The sequence below is a fragment of the Mauremys mutica genome, chromosome 3 (assembly GCF_020497125.1).
Source record: "Mauremys mutica isolate MM-2020 ecotype Southern chromosome 3, ASM2049712v1, whole genome shotgun sequence".
In the NCBI taxonomy this organism is placed as follows: Eukaryota; Metazoa; Chordata; order Testudines; family Geoemydidae; genus Mauremys; species Mauremys mutica.
In genome coordinates, this window is record NC_059074.1 from 157705842 (window position 1) to 157721703 (window position 15862).

The following is a 15862-nucleotide window of genomic DNA, read 5'->3' on the forward strand; positions in this document are numbered from 1 at the left end:
AATGAGAGCAAATCGGGCTTGGAGATCTGTCATAGAAGCCAGTAACCATCCCTTCTGTTCATTGTGTATACTGTAATGCACCATGGGCTTGAATTGATCTAAATATCAGTCTGGCAAGGCCAGATTTTCAAGGTCTTTAGGTGCCTAAAGATGCAGATGAGCACTTACTGGGATTTTTGAAGTGTCTAAGCATGTCAGGTGGCTAACCTGCTTACATGCTTTTGAAAATCTCAAAAGACATCTATGAACTTTTAGGCACCTAAATACCTTTGAAAATCTGGCTCACAATCACAAGCAACCCAAGCACAGTGATGGTTTATAACATGGACAACCAAACCGTAATTCCTTCATTGCACTGCTCCTGAAGGAACACAGGTATGTGCTGCACCTTTCTGTGGGCTATGTCCTTGAATCACAGTCTTGTCTGAGCAATTACTAAATAGAGACATTTATTAATTACATTATTAAATAAATAAATTACTGATTTTTCTCTTCTGTAGCACCTTTCATCTGAGGATCTCTAAGGACTTTACACCAATAATCATAATGGTATTACAAGATAATTAAGTATTGCTATAGCCATTTTACAGATGCTGAAAATAAGACATAGCATGGTTGTGACTTTCTGAAGGTCACACAATAAGTTAACTGGAGAGCTAGGAATAGAATTCAGGAGATTTGATTGCCAGCCTTTTGCTCTAACCACTAGACCATTGTCATTTAATGAGGTGATTTTGCATAATATAATTGCAAGGATTTGTAGGCACATATTTGAATAGCCATTGAAATGTCAGGGGATGTATTGCCACGAATGCATTTCAGCCTGCTGTTAACAGAAGTTGCTCTTTCACTTTCTGGGCACTGCTCTGAAAATTTTCACGCTACTCTGAATGTTTATATCTGTTAGGGAGATATGTCCTTTTCTGTTAAGTGGTGATGGTGCTCAGTTTAATCCCATCAGCGTAATAATTTATTCAAAGTAATGTGCTGTCATACAGGAGACATATGGTTGGGAGCAGAATCTATATTGTCACTACTCTGGCCATGGAGACTGAAAGTGTTATAGCAGTCTTAGAATTGGTCTGCAGGGAAAAGAACAGCATCTGGCTGCCAGCTCACGAAGCAGCAATTGTGCCGCTTTTCAAGCAGTCAGATATTGTTAGTATTAACTACTTGTAGATTTCATATCACTGTTCAGTGGAATTTCTGAGCTTACAGAGGATAGGGCCAGATCATCAGCTTGCATAAATGGGAGATGCATTGATCTCTGACATTACTCTGTAAATAGAAAACAGGCTTTTACTTGACAGTAGTGACTTAGGGCTGGTCTACACCTCTGTACCACTAGAGCTATATTGAACTAGAAACGGATGTAGTTAAAACGGCACAACCCCCAGGCGTGGACATAGTTATACCAGTAAAAAGATGCTTATGTGGGTATAGCTTAAGTTCCTTTATACAGGTATAACTATGTCCACTCTAGGGGTTGTACCACTTTATAAGGTATGCGTACGCTGAAGCTGGAAGGAGTAAATTCCAGCTTGAGGAGACATACCAGTGCTAGCTCTGATGGAGCTAGCATGCTAAAAATAGAAGTATATCTGCCATGGCGTGAATGGCAGGAGAGTATATAGCTATGGTCTCAGCTGCGATAGTACTCAGGGATGCTAGCCCCTCCTGCTGCTCTCACCACCATGGCTACACTGCTGTTCTTAGTGTGACAGCACAATAAGCACTGGTGCAGGTATTTCCCCTTGAGCTGGAATTCACATTTTCCAGTTCCAGTGTAGACATATTCATAGTGCATAGATCCATGGCCCCCAAATTTTTTACCTTGTGCCCCCCTTACCCCAGTCCATGCCCCCTGCCCTGCCCAGATCTGGAGTAAAGGGGCCAAGGCCAGGGCCGCAGCTGGGGCTGGGGGGGCACTTCCTCCCTGCCCCCTGTGGGGGCTGGCCCAGGCCCCAGCCATGCCCTCCTGAACATTCCTTCGTGCCCCTGTAGAGGAGCACGCCCCACAGATTGGGGACCTCTGGTATAAACCATCTCTTACATAAAGTACATAGTGTAATAGAATTGTTACAGGCTCCTTTCATGCTGCTGTAGAAAAGTAGGGCTGGAAGGCACCTCAAGAGGTTATGTTGTCCTTCCCCCCTGTGCTGAAGCAGGACCAAGTATGCCTAGACCACTCCTGAGTGGTGTTAATCTAATCTGTTCTTAAAAACTTCCCATGGTGGGGATTCCACAACCTGTTCCAATGCTTAACTATCTGTTTCAAATTGACATTGGTTGTTTAAGAGGAAAGAAGCTAGTGCACCTGTGTCTTGTAAGATGATCCCATCTGGGCTTAAAAGAGGGCATCTAGCCCCCATGAGGGAGGAGATTGGCCAAATCAGAGACTTGGTGGATTAGAGTCTGAGGGAGAGTCAGGAATGGGCTGGTGAGAGCTGCTTGCAGGGCTGATGAGGGGGTGAAATGGGGGACAATTGTACTGGGGGCTCCTAAAATGTTTGTAATGTCTGTGTAAATAAAATGAAATGTGAGGGTGTGAGGCGTCAATGAATATGATGTACTGGGTCCCCAAACTTCTCTCAATGGGCCTAGTTGCCTGAGAGCCGAGAGAGAGAGAGAAACACCAAGGAAGAGCTGCAGGGGTTGATTGCAAGGAGGGCAGTAATTGAGCTCATGAAGAGCTTGGAGGAAAGCTGTTGGTGAGAACTGACCATAGCTGGGGGACCCCGATGAGCAGAAGGCTTGGGCAGTGGCCTCTAGCAAAATGGAGAAGATCCAGCTTGGTCAGGGGAAGCTGACCCTAGAGACAGGAGGGTGGTTGTGGGAGGATGGGGATCCCCTGAGCAGCGGCAGGACTCCTGGGCAGGTAGGCCTGGAAGAGTGGAATACTGCCAGAGCAGGAGCCCTCATGGTGAAGACATGAGTGAAGGGCTGAGAGAAGCCTACTCACGCAGGCAGTGTGGCCCTGGATTGGGGGCCAAGGGAACTGAGAACAAAATATTGCTATTGACTCTTCGGTGGGTAACTTGCTGGTGATATTCCTGGGGGAGGGGAATGAGGAAAAACTTGCTGATTGTTTAGTATGGAAATTGGAAAATAATTTTACTACCAAGCTTTGAGGGAATTACTGCACTTGTGTATGTCACCCAGGGTGCCTGGGGTAGCCTTCACTGGAAATGCCAAGGTCAGGGCAGGCTACAAAAGGGAAAGCAAATGCTCCCAAGACTGGTGGGTAACACTGAAGTTAAACTCCCCTAACTAGTCACAAACTGTGTGCTTCTGATCCTCCATGCTGGTTATCAAGAAGCAAAACAGAAATCACACCGCCCCCTTTATTGCATTCCAGTTTGCTGGCTGTCATCAGCACATAAATCCAGTACAGTGAGAAGTTATTTAAAAAACTCTGCTCACATATACAAAATGTTTGTCTGACCCCAAAGGGTCAGCCACATTACCAGGTCAGTATAGGTTTGCATCTTACCCAAAGTATCATGCTGGCAGCCAATCCTTTAGTGTCTAATACTAAAGGTTTATTATAAAGGAAAAAGTAAGAACAAGAAGAGAGATGTTAAATGGTAAAAGTCACACAGAAACAAAGACTTAAAAGTCCATATATCAGGTTCCTAGCAGTGTTAGTGAGCTTGCTGGCTTGAAAGTCCCTCTGGAACACATCCACAGCTTAGAGGGGTCATTCAGTCCTTTGTTCAGAGCTTCGTTTGTAGAAAGGTTACCCCAGAGGTAAGAAGCAGGCCTGAAGACAAAATGGAGAAGGTGCAACTGCCTTTTATAGCCTTTTGCCAGGCAGCTTGATTTCCTTTGTTCCAAACACAAGCTGCCCTGCACATGGCCTGGAAGCCTTAGAGTTTGTCCATAAGCATGTCCCTGCATGCCTTGCGGAGTCATAAGGTGTATCCCTTGCCTTCTCTCAACAGGTCAGTTGTGTAGCTGATGTTGTATAGCTGATGTCCCTTCATGGGCTGTCAAACAGGCTAGGCAGTGCTAATGCCAATTTGTCTGGAGGTGTCACCCAGATGTACAGCATAAGTTTTTGGAACTACAAACGTACCATACATATAACTTACAATACAAAGGTGATACAAACACACAAACGAGATTATCATACCTGGCAAATTATAACATTTTTGCAGATACCTTGCACGACATATCTGGCATAACTCAGTGCAATTTCACAATATTGATATTCGTAATATCCTAAAGTGTCCCCTAGATTCCATACAGAATCACAGTATATGTGAATAAATTATTCCCAGATGTATTTTTTGTATTGAACACTCAGACTGTTCCTTTGCATGGGCTATAGAAATGGGAAATTGAGGCAGGCACACTGGTCATGTCAGTGCCTGCTGCAAGAGGGTGCCTTAAGAAAAGATTGCTTTATGATGATATCTAACCTAAATCTCTCTAGCTGCAAACTTCCTGTCCTACACTTAGTGGACATGGAGAACAATTGATCTCTGTCCTCTCTAAAGCAACCTTTTACATATTTGAAGACTATCATCAGGTCCCTCTTCGGTCTTCTTTTCTCAGGACTAAACATGCCCAGTTCTCTCAATCTTTCCTCACAGGTCATGTTTTCTAAACCTCTTATCCAATTTGTCCTTATCTTTCTTAAAGTGTGGTGCCCAGAACGGAACACAGTAGTCCAGTTGAGGTCTCGCTAGTGCTGAGTAGAGTGGGGCAATTACCTCCTGGGTCCTATATATGACACTGCTGTTTTGTTAATACATCCCATAATATTTCCCTTTTTCACAACAGCACCACATTGTGAGTCACAAATTCAATGAGTCAACGATAGCCCCTAAATCCTTGTCTGCAGAACTGCTGCCCACCCAGTTATTCCCCATTTTGTATTTGTGCATAAGATTTTTTTTCCTTACTAAGTGTAATACTTTGCACTTGTCTTTATTGAATTTCAGCTTGTTGATTTCACATCAATTTAAAATTCTGATCTTGTCCTTCAAAGTGCTTATAACCCCTCCCACTTTAGTGTCATCTGAAAATGTTGTAAGTGTACTCTACTTCATTATCTATTTTCATTAATGAAAATATTTTTCAATCAGTTGTTCACATATCTTCTAATTTTATCTAGGGCATATTTCCCTCGTTTGCTCATGAGACTGTCACGTGAGACTTTGTCAAAAGTCTTACTAAAGTCTGGATATTTCATGTCTGCTGCTTCTTCCTAATCCACTAGGCTGGATACCCTGTCAAAGAGGGAAATCAGGCTGGTTTGGCATTATTTGTTCTTGACATTCTGTTGACTATTATTTATCACCCTATTTTCTTATAGCAGATTGGAACACTGAAGGGGTATTTGTATTTCATAGAATGTTGGTGCAGGTAGAGTTTAGATTTACATTTAAAAGGAAAGTTTTAAAGGAGATTAATGAACGTTTTTATCCTGTTCCCCATTCCTGGAATGGCATGAAACACTCAACTTTGTTGTTCTAGCTCTACAATATTGTAAACCCTGAAATCTTACACATATAAAGCATGTTTTACCCAGACCTGGAGTAGCTGTAGGGCATTATACTGATCAAGAGGCCCAGTAGAGACATGTCTGAAAGCCAAGATCCATGCCTTGAATTGTTTCCTCACACCCAGCTTGCAGAATTTCCATTATGCACCTTGACACAGCGGTCACTGTGTTGATCTGGGCCTTTGATAAGCTTAGTTTGTTGTTGCAGAGGAATTAAATCTTCAAAGCTATCAATCTGGCAACTTTTATAAGATTTAAAATAGTTTCAAAAATAAGGAGGGGGAGAAATGTGTGTAGGAGTGGGAGGAGTCTGCATTGATTCCATGCAAGGATTTGTACTGTAACTTTATATGGAAGGGGATAAGCTCTGTCAAGATTTGAAATACACATCCAGACAATCTCCTCCTAAGTGATTGGAGTATTTGCCAGTTATATTAGCAAGTATTGCTGACCTGTTTGTTGGTAAATACAAAGCACATTATGAGCCTAATCTTGCTCCCATAAGAGTTAATGGCAAAACTCCCAGTCACTTTTACAGGAGTGGGATTGTGTCCTGACCCTATCAGACCAAGTCATGTCAAAAGTATGTACATGAAGGATGTGAATTTATAAACAAAAATATCCAACTAGATTCTCTGCAGGCACAGGAGAGATGAGGGGCCATCAGGAAGCTGATTGTGGCTCCCTGAGTTTCTCCATGTCCCTGAGTGACCATCTAGCTGCTGAACATAGCCAGAGCTCAGTTCACTCAGGCCATACCTCCTCCTGGCCTCTGATCTACTTCCTGCCCCGGGGAGGGTAGTGTAGGAGCTATCTGTGCTTCCTAGGGACTCCCCCATCCAGAGGAATCCCTAGCAATGGGGATGCAGTCAGTCTCTACTCCTTGTGCCACCTGAACAGCACAAAGAGGTTGGAGCAAGGCTGATCATCTGCCTTTACAAGCCAATTATTCATCTCCTACCATATTCTCCATTTTTCTTTAGAAACAGGGTAAGTCTGTGATGCTGTAACATTAACTTTCCTTCTGTACAGTTTACTTTTGTTGATTTAAAAACAAAGGTCATAAAAGGAACATTTGCAAACATAGCATTTGCTATGTAAAAATGTACACACATTTGCTTTGAACTAAATTCCCTACAGAGGTGCAAAAGATTGAGACTGTCATGTTCTGGGATTCAACAAAGACCAGTACAGGTGTTTTGTCACCACCTGCGCTGCAAGTCTGGGTACCTTTAAATGCTATGCTGCTGTGGCTAACAGCCTGGAGGCTAACACCCAGCCTACAGGCATGCAGGTCACACCTTGGCTTCCACTGCCCATTTACTGTTAGCGACACCAGCACCTCCCCCCCAGTCCCAAATTGCCCCCAAACGTTCTCTCTGCAGTGAGCAGCTCTCTCCTGGAACACTCAAAGAAAGTTATTAATTTTGTTGCTCCTTTAAAGAGACAGAAACAGCAGCTTGTTACCTTGACTGGAGTTCACAGTCACTTCACTTCAATCAAAGCAGTGGGTTTGTTCAGATAAAAGCTCTTTTTAATTATTTTACTTTTTAAGTGAGTTCAAGTATAAGGGACAGATAGAAAGGGATACAAACAAAAATATGCTTTCTAATGGCTAAGACCTGACTTAACAAGCAATAGTCTTTGTTCAAAGTAGTTTCCTCAGCAATCTGCTTTTAGTCAGGATCCCCACAGAATCCAAGATGGTGGTATTTCTTGTCGCCTCAGGTGAAGGATAACTTAAGGTTTGTTTCCTCCCTCCCCCGCTCCCCCAGCCCAATAAACCTTTCAGATGAAGTCTTCTGAAATCTATCCCTGGATAGAGTTCCTTTTCCCTGAAGGGTGTAGACTCCATGCTGTCTTCTCTACTAGGGATTTCTACAATGGCAATTCTCTCTTCCTACAGTCTCCAATACAGATGAATAGCAGATTGAATTCAGTCACACCTGGGTTGAGGTGTTGGCCTCTTCCTTTGTCTGGAAAAAAACACCTCTTTTCAATTCCCCTGACATGCCTGGTTTAAATACATTTTAGTTATTATTTCAGCACATTTTCATAATCCTTTGTGGGTTGACCGTACATAAATCATGCAAGAATATTAGTGATCAGTGAGTTATTAGTTTTCCAATGATGTATTACATGACACCTTTTTAGATACTGATAATAGTAGTGAGTTGAGCTACACTGAGCTGGTCAGACCAGCTGAAACTCACTGCTAGATAGCAGGGAGCCCTTTGCCTTCTAGCATGAGGATGCTCTTAGGGTCACAGAGGCTTCCAGATCTTGGATGTCTTGCTTTTCACAGACAGAAATCTCTATGGTATGCAGTTCTCTGGAGATTTCTGCAGGCCAGCAGGGACCATACTACCTCTCCTCCAGGTTCATTAAACCAAATCACTGGTTTATGGGTGGTGATCAAGAATGTTAATGTGCTTTGCTGGGGATGCCTGCCGCTGAATTAATTGATTTTTTTTATTGTTGTTCCTTTAGAGTTGAACAAAGCTCCGAAAATGTAAACCTGTGTATCTGACTCGTTATGTAGCTTTCTCTTCCAGGAGGCAGCGAAATTCCCCATGTGTGGTGCACGTTTTCCAGTAAGCCTCTTCAACATGTGGAGTTGTAAATTTATCAATGTGGTCTTCTGGGCTGGGAAAATGCTGAGGGACAAATTTGAAGGTGCTGTGTCAGTTAAACATTGGTAGTTTGGTATAAGGGAGTTGAAGTGTCTGATTCTGATCTTTCGCTAGCTTCACAATATTGTGACACCATTGACTTTGATGGAGTTACTCTGAATAATTGTGCAGGGAGCTCTGTGTGGGCCCTCAAAGAGCCCTACTCTCACGAGGGAATTCAGTGATTAGTAAGTGGTAGCAGTTTGCTGTTTAAATAACTACAGTAAGTGGAGAATACACACTGGTTATACATGTGGTGGAGAATTTTCCCGCATTGATATAGCAACCTCCTATCTCAAGAGTGGCAATGCTAACCTCAGAGTCTGGAAGTTCTTTTCCTCAGGAGCAGGATTAATTCAGTACCCCATAAATCTTATTATGTATTCTCTTCATTCCTCAGAGAAGTATCATGAGGGTTAATTATTTTCCTGCTCTGACTCACAGTGATTCTGTGCCAGAGGATTCTGGCAGTAAGTATAATCCTAGTTATACCCCCAGTGAGGAGACCATTGTTAGTGATGTTGATGAGGAAGCATTAATGGGGGCTGAATCAGAGCCTGATGCAGAATCTGAGAGCCTTGACCTAAAGGGACTGGAAATCTTTTACTGGCATGCTGCCCTAAATAAAGCCTCACCAAAAATGGGGGGGGGGTTGTTTATTTTTTAAAATCAAAGTGCAGATTCCATAATCTGTCTCTCTCAAGACTCAGTTGTGCTGGAGAAAGGGAGGAGATTCACTGCTGGAGCACCAGTGCACAGTGGCATTCCCTTGGGGAGGAGTGCAGTGTAGAGAGGGTTTTAAATAGGAATATAGCAAACGTGCTTCACAGTACAACCATATCAGCATACTAGAACTGAGGCCCTGGTCCTGGCCAGGCCCCACAAGAGACACCCTTTCAGAGCCAATCAACACTACAAGTAGAGATTGTGTTGGCCCTCGTATAGAAATGCTATGGAGCTGGAAGTGGCAGCAATAAAATACATTTTAAGCATTGTTTCTGTAATGTTTTTTAAAAAAAATGAAATGATGACTGCCTGCTGCATGAGAATGCTGGGGAAGGAGGGTAAAAGGATTCCCTGTGTCTTCTCCCCCTACATACCTTCACAGGAGCAGGTATAATTGTAGTCCTTACAGTGTTTCATTTTCCCTTAAGTTATTATTTCCCCTTCCTATTCTGTGTTTTCCAAGACCAGCTTAAATGCTGAGGGAGACACATAAGTCCTTATAGTGTTGTTTCCCAAAAATGGTGTTGGCAGCTTATTAGGAGGCATTCATCTCTTTGAGTTAGCACTGAAAGGGATTATGTTCTCAGCTTCAAGAAAGAAGCAGGCAGGATTCTCTCAGAGCACAGCCTTTTTCTGTGAGCCACTTGGGGAAAACAGATATCTGACCTTCCTCTCTCTTGCCTGACAGATCTCATTCTCTCTGTTGTCCCTGCCCCTTGTTTATATGCTAGATTCTCTAGTTCCTCTGACAATTTGCATCCTTTCTTGTGCTTCCCTGGTCTCTGTGGCACTGTGTGGCCAACTTCTCCAGTAATTCACTGTCTTCTCTAGTTTCCCCCAATCTTTTTAGTTACTCATGGTCTTCTCAGATGTTTTCTTGGCACTATGCAGTCTTCTACAATTTCCCATTCAACTTGCAGTCTTGACTCTTCCTCCATGCCTCTGGAAGCTCACATCTTCTCCTGATGTTTCCTCGCGCTATATGGTCTGTCACAAATCCAAAGGATCAGTGCCATGGCCCCAGCTTTGGAATGATTTCTAGGAGGAACCCCTTCAGTGTGCCAGAACTCCTAGGGGTCTCATTCCTCCTCCAGGGTAAGCAACACTGCTTCACTGCCTCCTTAGACTGGATCTCTGTGCCTGCAGCACTCCTTCTTCAGATCATGAGTTCTGTTTAGTGAGTCCAACTGAGACAGACCCCTGATGGAGACTTACACACTTTTTAGGGCTCAATGCACCTCTCCAAGCATGTGCAGTGCCACACAGCGTGGTCAAAACAGTAGGGTTTATTCGTCATCTGGAATGCAGTATGGAAAATATTAGGCTAGCATGGAGGAATGATGGTTAAAGCATAGTCCATTCTGGTTAGCTCAAAGCCCAGCCAAGCTGTAGATGAACCCCATTGTTCAAGGTCCATCTACCTTAGTCCATCTGATCTCCTTTGTCGGACTCCCAGGTGTGCCCCAACTGCTTCCCGCAGTCCACACTCAACCACCACCTTACACCCCTCAGTGCTTTGTTCTCAAGCTGGGGAAATGCTGCTCCTCTTCCTGCAGAGAGGCGGGACAATCTATGGTCATTGTTTGCTACGTTTCAGTGACCAGACAATTGGATCTATCATTGTTTTCTCAAGAGCTCCCTTGATATGGGACCTGAGACCCAGACAGCTAGGCACCATTCACATCTGTGTCATAGCCTGCCCTGATAGCGGACAGTCCCTTTACACCCACTAGGGAACACTGCAGCATATAGGGGAAGCTGAGGCCCAAATGACTCAAAAATATTACAAAAATTTCCTACTTTGTCACATGGTCTTTTATGGCAACTCAGCAACTTACAGCCTTCTACAGTGTCTCATTCATCTCTATAGAGCACACAACTTTGCTTGAAAATTTTAACGTTCATGGACACCATTGTGTTTGTGTGGCTGTCACAGTTGTCTTGTACATTTACAACAGAATGCAAATAAGATTAATAGGCATGCATGAACTGAACCTCAGCCAAGCTTCCAGAGCCCTCCTCTTCACCTCAGGGACCTCAAAAAGGTGGCTAAGCTTGCCCTCTCCTATGGCAACCACTAATATTATAGATGGCCTCTGGTGGCAAGGTCCTCTCCTCCACAATCCCAAAACTCAGATGCAACAGGCTGCTATAGTCAACGCCTCCTGAGGCGGACATGACTGCACTGAAATAAAGCAGCTATACATTTTCTAAAATAAAGCAAGTTCTTCATAGAAGCAAAACAAAAGTTTAAATGGGCATTTTTGGCCACATGGTCACTAATGTAGATGAGTGACTAATATGAGATGAGTGACAATGATCTGCACCAAACATAAATTTATAAATAAAATGGGGAAATGACCATTAAAGAGCAAGAGGTGCCTGTGAAGATCAGAGAGGAGGAAGAGGGGATAACAGGATAGTGCTAAGAGTCAGCTGGGAAAGATCAAAGAGATCAAACTACAGCCAGGGGGCATCAGAAGAGGATGAAAGCTGCAAATGATGTAGGTGCTGGGGGACATCAGGGGTGTCAAGGCATTTGGAGAAGAATAATAGCTGCAGGGTATCTCGGAGAAGGCCTCACAGTGACAGAGAAAACCAGAGAAGGCCTCCCCAGGACAGAGGATCCCATATAAGACTCTGAGCAGCTAGAGACATTAGAGAAAGTCACACAGTACAAGAGAACATTCAGTGAATACCATAAACTATGCAGGACATCAAAGAAAACCACATATAGAAAGACTATGAGTTGCTGGGGACCTTGGAGAAGGTCAGGTAGTGCTAGATAAGCTGCCAGTGAAAAAGGCTCTGAGCTGGAGGGCCTACCTTTTATACTTCCGGTTCCTGTTCCTCTCCTTTGCTTCCGGCAGGGTGAGCATGGGTGTCCTGGCTCTGCCCACCAGGAGGCGGTTGCAGCTGTTCCTCAGCCCATCTGGGAGGGAGGCCACATCCCCTTGCTACACGTTGCGCTAATGTACATTGGGACCAGCATTGAACTAGCCTCGGGAATCGAGGCGCTACAACTCCTTAAGTAGGTACAATGCAGACATCAGCAACCCAAACTTTCTTCATACTGTGTCCCTCCAATGTGCCTCATTTTTGACTCGGAAGGACCACCTTTAGCTGTGAGAACATAATTTTCTTTCCATGTCTCATTGGGTATGTCTATAAAACACCTGTGCCAGGCCTGTGTAAACTGACTGCTATAAAAGTGTAGTGTTTAAGTCCAGGCTGGAGCCTGGGCTCTGGGACCTTCACCTTTCATGGGGTTCCAGAGCCTAGGCTTAACCTATCCTGCAGTTTTATAACCCTGCAGCCTGAGCCTCCAAAGCCTGATTCATCTGACAGGTGTTTTGGGCCAGCTGTGAGTGTTTTGTTGCAGTGTAGACATACCCATTCAGTCCTTGGCCTCTCTGCTGAGATTGCTAATCAGAGTGCCAAGTAGTGAGAGTGGTATATTGATATGTACATTTGTGGACTGTGACCACCAACTCACATCATATACAATAGGTCATTGAATAGCCATTTTGTGTGTAACAAATGTGGACTGAATTCAGAGTGGTACTACAGTGTAAAGTCTCTATTTCGAGTGCGACCAAAATTTTCTGTTCTCCCTCTCCTTTACTATATGTAGTAACTGTCTTATTAAGAGGGGCAATCTGTGTGTGTGTGTGTGTGTGTGTGTGTGTGTGTGTTTTAATATAAACTGTTTTTACTATATTATCATTCTACCATCAGAAAGTTTTATATTCGGTGAACACTGAAATGCAGCCACCTCTGACTTAGCTACAGAATTTACCAGTATCAACACCACACTAGAACAATTTAGGATAGGAACTGAAGAATGACTTCTCCCAATGAAACTACAGCAGGAAACTTTAGATAGAGCTGGGTATAATTACCTGAATTGGAATTCTGCCAGGATAACATTAAGCTAAGCAGTAGTAAAGTTCTGACATTACACAGGGAAGCAAGAAGATTGAGAAGAAAATACTATAACACAAGTGGGAAGAAGCATCTGGGTAGAAGTTTTAGCTAGTGATGAAACACAAACCTCCACGTTTAAGGATTGAGATATGAAACAGAAGGAACAAGATCAAAAACAGGGGAAGCTTCCCTACAGCATATGTGACGATGGGTAGCCTATGTAACTTATTAAAAGCACTGCAGTAAAAAAGTATGAATATCTTACAAAATATCGGAGAGGTTACTTGGATGACTGGACACAATGATATTCAATCCCCTACCTAAAATAGACTATGTGAATGAGGACAAAAATGAAAAAAATGATCGGTCATATTTCATGCTAGCACAAATATGTAAACAGAATCTGATAAATGCTAAGTTCACTCAACTTCCTCTGAAGTCCTTTAGAACTAGGTCAGATTTCCAACTCACAGGGGATGCCCAGTATCTTGTAGGATCAGGCCCCTTATAAATACAAATATTTTTATTTTATAATTAAATGCAGAATGCAAGCACCGCAGAATTGATGCTTATGGGTCATTCCTTTTACACTACCAGCTAGGCAACTATAAAATGCATTAATGACAGCTTTGCTTCTGATCTTGAAGATAGCAGCTAAGGGAATTAGTTAGGAGAGCATTGTTGCTTCAAAAAAAATGAAATTAATAAGAATCCAGGTTTTAATCATGCTGTCTTGAAAGCAAAATAAAATCAGTAACAATCAGTGTCTGGTCCTCAACTGTTACAGTAAAATAATCTTGTAGGAGACATCTCACCAGATGCTTATTTCCTTATTTAAAGCTTTATAAATAATGTCTCTGTTGCCTTGGCATCTAAGCACCTTGCTGCAATTAAAACAGAAAGGCAAGATAATGAGGGAAAAATACTCCCTTAACCTCTAAAATAGTGTCCTATGCTGCCTTCCACACTAGTTTCTTGGGCCCAGTTCCCAAGTGCTGCCCCCAGTAAAGTCAGCAGCCACACTCAGTTTTTGGTCAGTGAGCAGGATCAGGCCTCAGGTATGAAAACTGCAGGTAATCAGTAAATGAAGTGAGAGATGTCAGGGACTCAAATGGCAAAAAACATACTGATGGAAATAAAAGAGCTGTAATAAATACTGTATGACTTGACCTAGAAACCACAGGATATATAAATAGCAATTTATTTTATAGTGTGAACCCAACATTCCCATACCTCCCAACATTTCAAGTGGCTAAAAGCAGGATGCAGTGCCACTCAAATTTGGCCCATCTGCCCCTCCATAGATGGAAGCAGAACGGTCAAGTTTAATTGGCATTGCGACCTAGTGCATGGTCATAGATGGAGAGGCAGCAGGGTCAAATTTTACTGGTGGTGTGCCTCGTTTGCTGGCTCAGAACACCATTCTGTTTGAGGACCCTATCATAAGGGGGGCCCAGAGCAAACTTCTCTTCAACTGGGACAGGGGCCTTTGAGGGTCAAAGGGTACAGTCCTGTTAAACCCAGGACTGTTGGGAGGTCTGCATTGCCATTTTTACAGGTGCCTTTCTTTCCATTTAAACTTCAATCTCTGTGGTCTGCAGATCAGCCTCATTTAAAAAAAAAAAAAGAGAGCGAGCTACAGGGACTGGATGACTATGGGGATTGGTAATTGAAGTGAAAGGCTCCACAGTCTAAGTCACTGGTTGAAATGCAGCCCAGGTTGGTTGTGACTGAGATCTGGTGTATGCTATGATTTTACAATGGTATGTCTATGAAAAATCCACACCCCTGAGAGACATAGCTATACTGACCTAACTTCTCATGTAGACAGTGCTAGGTCGATGGAAGAATTCTTCTGTGGACCTAGCTACTGCCTCTTGGGGAGATGTATTCAGGGCTGGTGCAACCATTTAGGTGACCTAGGCGGTCACCTAGGGTGCTAGGATTTGGAAGGCAGCATTTTCTTCGGCAGCGACCATGGCAGCTGGATCTTCGGCCACCCTGGTCACCGCCGGCATTTAGGCAGAGGGAGCTGAGGCAGGGGAGCACAGGGAGGGCTGCCTGCAGCAAATAAGGGGGGGAGCGGCATGCAGGGGAACTCCCCGCCCCAGACCACCCCTGCCCCGCCTCCTCCCCGAGCACCCGTGGCTACTTCACTTGTCCCACCTCCCAGGCTTGCGGCGCCTAAGCTGATCGGCGCCACAAGCCTGGGAGGCAGGAGAAGTGAAGCAGCTCGGGGAGGAGGCGGGCAGGCGTCAGCTGGGGTGAGGGGGTGCCTCAGGGCAGAGGGTGAGGAGCTGTCGCGGGGGGGGCGCCTCAAGGCGGGGGCTCAGGGATGGGGGAGGGCGCAAGGTGGAAGTTTCGCCTAGGCCGCGAAACATCCTTGCACCGGCCCTGGGTGTATTGGGTATGCCGATGGGAGAAAGCTGCAGCTGCCTGCTGCCTGAGAGTTGGTACCATCTATTAGCTGGTAGCTTGTGTGAAATGAGTTGGTGGTTTTAGTTCAGTTTCTAGTGGCTATAACGAAAATCGGCACCACAATTATCACTACTTAGCCCCTAGTAGTTGGCGTTCACAGCAGAAAGGCCAAGGACTGAATGGCCATTGGAGTCTAAGCTATCATATCACTGAGCGACAACAGATCCTAAGTCAGGGGTGAGGAATATGGACAGACCTGCTGTGGGCTGAAAGAGGAAGTTTGCATTTTATTGCCCTGTGAACATGGCTTAGGCACCACTTTAGTGCTGTCTGGATCTTTTCCTGGCCGCCTTCTCAGGGGTGAATTACATCGTCTGGGAATAGATCCCCAGGTTCTCAATCTACCACCTTTGATCAGCGCTAAAATAAACAATTGTACAACATTAAGCTTTTTGGAATACAAAAATATTTCTTTTTTTTATCAGAGTGAACTCAGAGAAAGTATTAGAGCCTAATCCTGGGAGGTGTTTAGTACCTTCAAATTGCATTGACTTTAGTCAGAGGATTGGATTCTTTGTCTCTCCAATGTTTAGTAACATCATATCTG